General features: G+C 34.6%; 1 pseudogene; it reads right to left on the reverse strand.

The window, feature by feature from the left end:
• Positions 1–1751: 1751 nt before the first annotated feature.
• LOC131514046 (nuclear transcription factor Y subunit beta-like) lies at positions 1752–5952 on the reverse strand (annotated as a pseudogene).
• Between the last annotated feature and the right edge of the window lie 425 nt (positions 5953–6377).

Consider the following 6377-nt stretch of genomic DNA (forward strand, 5'->3'; position numbering starts at 1 on the left):
TAACCAAATCTGCAGTTGTGAACATTAATGGGAATACACTCCAGAGTAAACTTTTGATTCCCTATATACATTACTTCATTGATTTGGGGGAAAAGTTTTAATTTAAATGTTTTATGTATCACCAACCATACTTTGTTCTGCTGTTGCTCAACATAAGTTCTTTAATATTGGATTATTAAAGTTTTATGGACTATTTATAACATAGTATTTCTCTGGTAGACATTGTTGGCCAAAGCATGCTACAATATTAGATTTTTCTATGACATGTAAACATGGTGGCATAATGTGTCTCCTGTTTACATTTTGGAAAGTCATTTAAAAAGAGAAAAATTATGGTAATGTAATTAGGATAAATAATAAGCCAATGCTACTAGCTTCATGGCTATATAAAGAGAAGTGAATGAAGCATTTTCAATTAAGCTCATCATATTGGTACTACTTAGACCTGTTTTTCCTCTGGCTATAGACATCAGCTTTATTTGTCTATTTAACTGATTTTATACAGATTTTTAAAAAATACTCATATCACCTTCCTAACATACCAATTAATGAATTAAGTATCAAATCATATGGATGAAAATAGGTTTTTCTATGCAAATTTTGTGACACACTTCTCTATAATTTTATTATATATGGCCATACACCATATGTTAGAAAATAGATCCAAAATAACATGAAAGGAAGAAGTAGAGAGCAGAAAATAAAATGCACATATCTCTAATTTATTCATAAAGTTTAGGAAAGCATTTTTAAAAATCCTGGAAAAATATGTGCTACTCTTTAGTCGGAAATTTGTCAGTGTGACATGTCAGTCTTGTCAGAAAATGCAAGTGAAATTTTCACTATCAACTGTAATACAGCTTTAATTTAGAAGACTTGAGTGGTGAGGTAGAGAAGGTTAACATGGGCCCAGTCCTCTCTCCAGCACTGAGGAAGGCATAAAGGAGTGTGCCTGTGTTAAGAGGAAATCTAACATTTTCACTAAGCTTGAATTCAAGTACAAGTAAAGAAAGAATAAAACAATCATGATCTACAAAATATCAGTGTAAAATTTCACTTGTGAACTGTTTAAGGATTTAACAGTTTAGTTTTATTTTGATTTTTGTTTTCAATTTTGCAATCAGAAAAATGGTTTGACTGAATTAAATAGCAGGTCCCACTTACAAATTTCAAGATAATTAAGACACCTCTTTGAAAACTGATTTATACCATCCTACAGGTTTGTTATTCATGGTTACTATTGCATGTTTACATAAGGCTTACTTATGTAATTTCTGCTAGGACTCATGTGAATAGTATCCATTCTAAACTTTCTTAATGATCTGTACATAGAAGTTTCTTAGCAGGCACTAACAACATTCCTTTTTGCCTTGAATTCTGAAAATATTCAGTATTGAACTATTTTTCTGGAAATGTAGTAGTTAATGAACTCAGATAATTATTTTAGAAGCCTTTCTTTAAAAAAAAAGTCTGTAGTTGACTTAGTTTTTTTACTATGAACTATTTGTTATGCTATACTGTTTGCATTTGATCATTAACATGTTGAGTACACTTTGAGATAGATATTTTGTTTATCTAAAGACAAGGTATATGTAAATATGAAAGAATTGGAAAAGTGGATTTGAGATAGCCATGGATTTTTTTATGCAATAAATATTGGTGAACATACGAAGTAAATCAAGTGATTGATTGGTACTATACATTTCATCTATTGGAAATTGACTCTAAATTTTGTTCCAACGTTAAATAACTCAGTCACTCAGCTCCTTCTAAAAGAAAATCAAACAAGCACATAAACACAAAGAAAATAAAAATATACAAATATTAATGACTAAAACATCTGAACCAGAAAACTGTTTCAGCATTTCCACAAACATTATTACCTCCTTTATGCCTCGGACACATAAAAATACTAGATTACAAAATAATGGTTAAAAGAGAAGCAAAACAAAAGGAATAAAATCTTGCTTTACAAATTAAAACATAAATTATAGATATAGAAGTGAGGTTGATTAGTTATTGATTAGAAACTGATTGGAAATCGCTGAGCCTATAGACTTATTTGTGAACTTAGAACAGCTGTTCAAAAGCTAAGTTACATTCTCATCATTTTATTGACTTTGATTTTTGAGAAATTCTTACTTTTTTTTTCCCAAAGTGAACCCGACCCTTATATTTTATTAAGATAACAAACATCATGAATTAACTTAGCTGCTTACTTGAATTACAAAAGAAACATGACTCAATATGAAAGTAAGAAACTATCTACAAATCACTGTCAGTAACAAATTGCAATATACCATGCATACAGGAGTCATACAGAGCAACAAACTCTCAAACAAAACAAAAATATCTTATACCTTGCAAATCCAATTTTTTCTTTAAAATCATTCATGAAAAGGATTCTCTCAAGTAAGAATTGACACCTCAATTAATCAAGCATCAGAAAGCTACATTATAGCTATTTACTATACGAAAACATCTTTTCTCCTCTTTTCCTTCTAAATGTCTGTCCCAGAATCACATAGACTCTTTTGCTTCTCTGACACTCCCCATTCCACCATTTCTTCAGGTCGTGAAAACTGAATTTGCTGAAGACCATAAATCTGTTGATATGATGTTGTAAAAATCACATTTTGGGAGCACCTGGGTGACTCAGTCGTTAAGCATCTGACTTCGGTTCAGGTCATGATCTCACGGTTGGTGAGTTTGAGCCTGTGTCAGGTGAGCATGACTCCCACTTTGGGTGAGCTTGACTTGTGCTTCAGGTGAGCTGATGCCCCAATTCTGGTGAGCTCCAGCCCCACTTAAGGTAAAAACATGAGCCCTGGGTGAGCCCCACTTTGTTCTCTCTCTCTCCCTCTCCCTCTCTCTGCCCCTCGCTCACTTTTGCCCCTCCCCTAAAAAAACAAAAACAAAAACAACAAACAAAAAAAACCACAATATATTTAGTTGCTGACCATCTGCGGTTATTAGACCAGCTGGTAACTGGTTGGTAAATGCCTCCTCTATAAGTTCTTCACTTAGTCCTTCTATAGCTGTGACTGTTCCCCCAATTCTTTTCTTTCCTTTCATAGCCTCTCTGAACTTCTGAATGTATAATTTTAGCGGTTCTACATAACTGTTGAAGCCTAAGGTAGACATGGAAAAGACAATATCTTCTCCACTGTCTTCCATTTTTCTTGATGATATCTTTCACTTGCTTCACCTATAATAAAGCTAATGAATTCATACATTCTTGAACACATTCTTGGGCATCTTTTCCAATCTTTCCCATTTGAGGTATGGCACTTTTCATCATCCTAGGTACATTTCCAATAGGAAAATATATGTGTTTCTCTTTGAAACTTTACTTTGAACCATTTATGTCTTCTTGATCATTCATGCTGTCTTCAGTATCATCATGAGGTAGTATAACATGACTTCCTCCAAAGCAGTGTATAGAATGGATAGTGGAGAAGCATCTATCACTCTATCATATTTATCACAGTAACACTGTCACCATCCATCCCCAGTGCAGCTCTGGTTGGTTCCAATTACCAATCGGCTATTTGGTTGGACAGAGAATGGCTGCTAAGGAACCAGTCCCAGTGTAGAGATGCCAAGTCTTTTTTTTTTTTAATACACTATTTTTTTGAGGAGTAGTGAGAAGAGTAGTCTAAAAATATGAAGAACGATTCCAGATCGATGAACTATTTGATATATCATTGAAGATAAATTATTTAAAACAAAATAAATGAATAAGTAAGTTTATAATAAATAAACAAAAATAAATAAAAAGCAGTATTACTTCACTTCTGGAGTGCCAAGTGGCTGTACCACGTTAACTCCCACCAGCAATGCGTGAGAGTTCTTCTTGTTCGAATCATTGCCAGCATTAGGTGTTGTCAGTGTTCTTGATTTTGGCCATTCTAAGAGTTGTGGAGTGGTATCTTATTGTTTAATTTTCATTTTTCTGATAATGTATGGGACAGGACATTTTTTATATGCTTATTTTCCATCTGTATACCTTCTTTGATGAGGTGTCACTTAAGATCTTTGCCCTATTTTTTAATCATATTGTTTATTTGCTGAAGTTTGAATGTTAAGGATTCTATATGTTTTGGATAATAGTCTTTCTTAAGATGTGCATCTTGCAAATATTTTCTCCCATTCTGTGGCTTGCCTTATTAATCTTAGGACATTGTCTTTCACAAAGTAGACCTTCCCTCCCACCTTGGAAATTTATTTATTTATTTATTTATTTATTTATTTATTTATTTATATATTTATTTATTTAGAGGAAAGCAGAGGTGAGGGAGAGAGAATCTTAGGCTCCACACTTAGCATGAAGCCCAACACGGGGCTCAATCTCATGGCCATGAGATCATGACCTGAGCCGATATCAAGAGTTGGACACTTAACTGACTGAGTCACCCAGACACCCCAGAGTAAACATTTTTATGAATTTTAACAAAGCCCAGTGTATACATTATTTCTTTGATGGAGCATGCCATGAGTGTTATATCTAAAAAAATCATCATTTTACCCTAAGCCATCTAGATTTTGTTCTATATTATCTTCTAGGAGTTTTATAGTTTCATATTTTATAATTAGTCTGTGATTTATTAGTAATTTTTGAAGCGTTTAAAGCCTGTGTGTAGATTCAGTTTTTGCATGTGAATGCTCAGTTGTTCCAACATCATTTGTTGAAAAGACTATCTTTTCTCCATCGTATTGTCCTCCTTTCTTTATCAAAGATCACTTGACTGTATGTATGTGTATGTGTATTGACTGTATATATATTTATGTGCATTGCCCGTATGACTATGTATGTATGTATCTATTTCCTGGCACTCTATTCTGTTCTAATGATCTGTCTATTCTTTCACCAATATCACTCTTGTCTTGATTACTTAGCTTTATAGTAAGTCTTGATGGATAGTATCAATTTTCCAACTTTGTTTTTCTCCTTCAACTAAGCAAATTCTTGATGAAATATAACTTTATAAATTTATCTTATAAGAAAACTTCAAGAAAAATTAAGAATCATAATATATGATCATTTTTGTGGAAGAAGCCAGCAAATACTCATCACGATAGCGATAAAGGACAGAAAACGACATTTTAGGACTTTTTTTTCTCAAGAATTTGAGAGGAAAACAATTGTAACAACAAAAACAACAAATTAAAGTCTCTCAGGGTAGGGGCACCTGGGTTTCTCAGTCAGTTAAGCGTCTGACCTGCTCAGGTCATGATCTCCCCGTACGTGAGTTCAAGCCATGGGTCAGGCGCTGTACTGACAGCTCAGAACCTGGAACCTGCTTCTAATTCCGTGTCTCCCTCTCTCTCTGCCTCTCCCCAATCACACCGTCTCTCTCTCTCTCTCTCTCTCTCTCTCTCTCTCTCTCTCTCTCTCAAAAGTAAAGAAACATAAAAAAAATTAAAATCTCTTAGGGTAGTGTTAGGGAATTCTGCTATAAATATAATGAATGACTTAATAAAATAAAGGCAAAAATGCTCATAAGGATAGATAAAGTGTAGAATAAAGTTACCACAATAATGACGTACTTAGAAACAGGTGAAATGCATGGAAAATAATAGGAGTGACATGTAGAGGTCGCTTTTAGGCAACAGACTTGAGCCATGGAATGTAAAAAGGGCCCACAGTACCACCTGGCTGTGTACTAACAGCCCATCAGGCGACCCACCTCAAAATATCCATAAGCCCTGACTAACCAATGGGCTATTTACAATCATGCACACAAACCAAAGAAGGGAAAATCCATTATGTCCCCAGCTGCCTCACCTTCTTCCTTTAAATAAAGCCCCCACCCACTGCCTTGTTGCAGACAATGACTCTGCTGTCTTGTCCACTGCTCCCTTCCAGTGTATCCACTAAACTTCTATCTCCTTTGTTTTGCCTCAGGTGAGTTCTTTCACCACCAGCGTGTGTCACTGGCTTCCACCCAATCAATGGTCACCCCACTTTTGGGGGCTCCCATCCAATCCAGGAGACACCACATGACACATTTTAAAAACGGGAAAATGCAATGTAATGGCTTTAGGCCTTGTACAAATCAATATTTATCAGGTTTGTTGATTAGTAAAGATGAGGATTTGCAAGGACTCAGGATTAGGATCGGATCTTTTATGAGAAGAAATATATACATTTATTCTAATCTCAACTATCTGGACATTTAGTCAGTCCCATTTTACTCCCATGCTGGACACAATTTTAGAGAAATTAAACTTTCTTTTAACACAATTATTGGAGGAAGGTATGGTTGTTCTTTGGGTGTCAGCTAAGGCAACAAGTGCCAAGATTCCTTTTAAGGACGATAATACAGTTTAGTCTGGGGTTGGTTGGTGTGTTTGCACTTTTTTGGCCCAGTTAT

This window comes from Neofelis nebulosa, chromosome 1 (assembly GCF_028018385.1).
Source record: "Neofelis nebulosa isolate mNeoNeb1 chromosome 1, mNeoNeb1.pri, whole genome shotgun sequence".
NCBI classification, from domain to species: domain Eukaryota; kingdom Metazoa; phylum Chordata; class Mammalia; order Carnivora; family Felidae; genus Neofelis; species Neofelis nebulosa.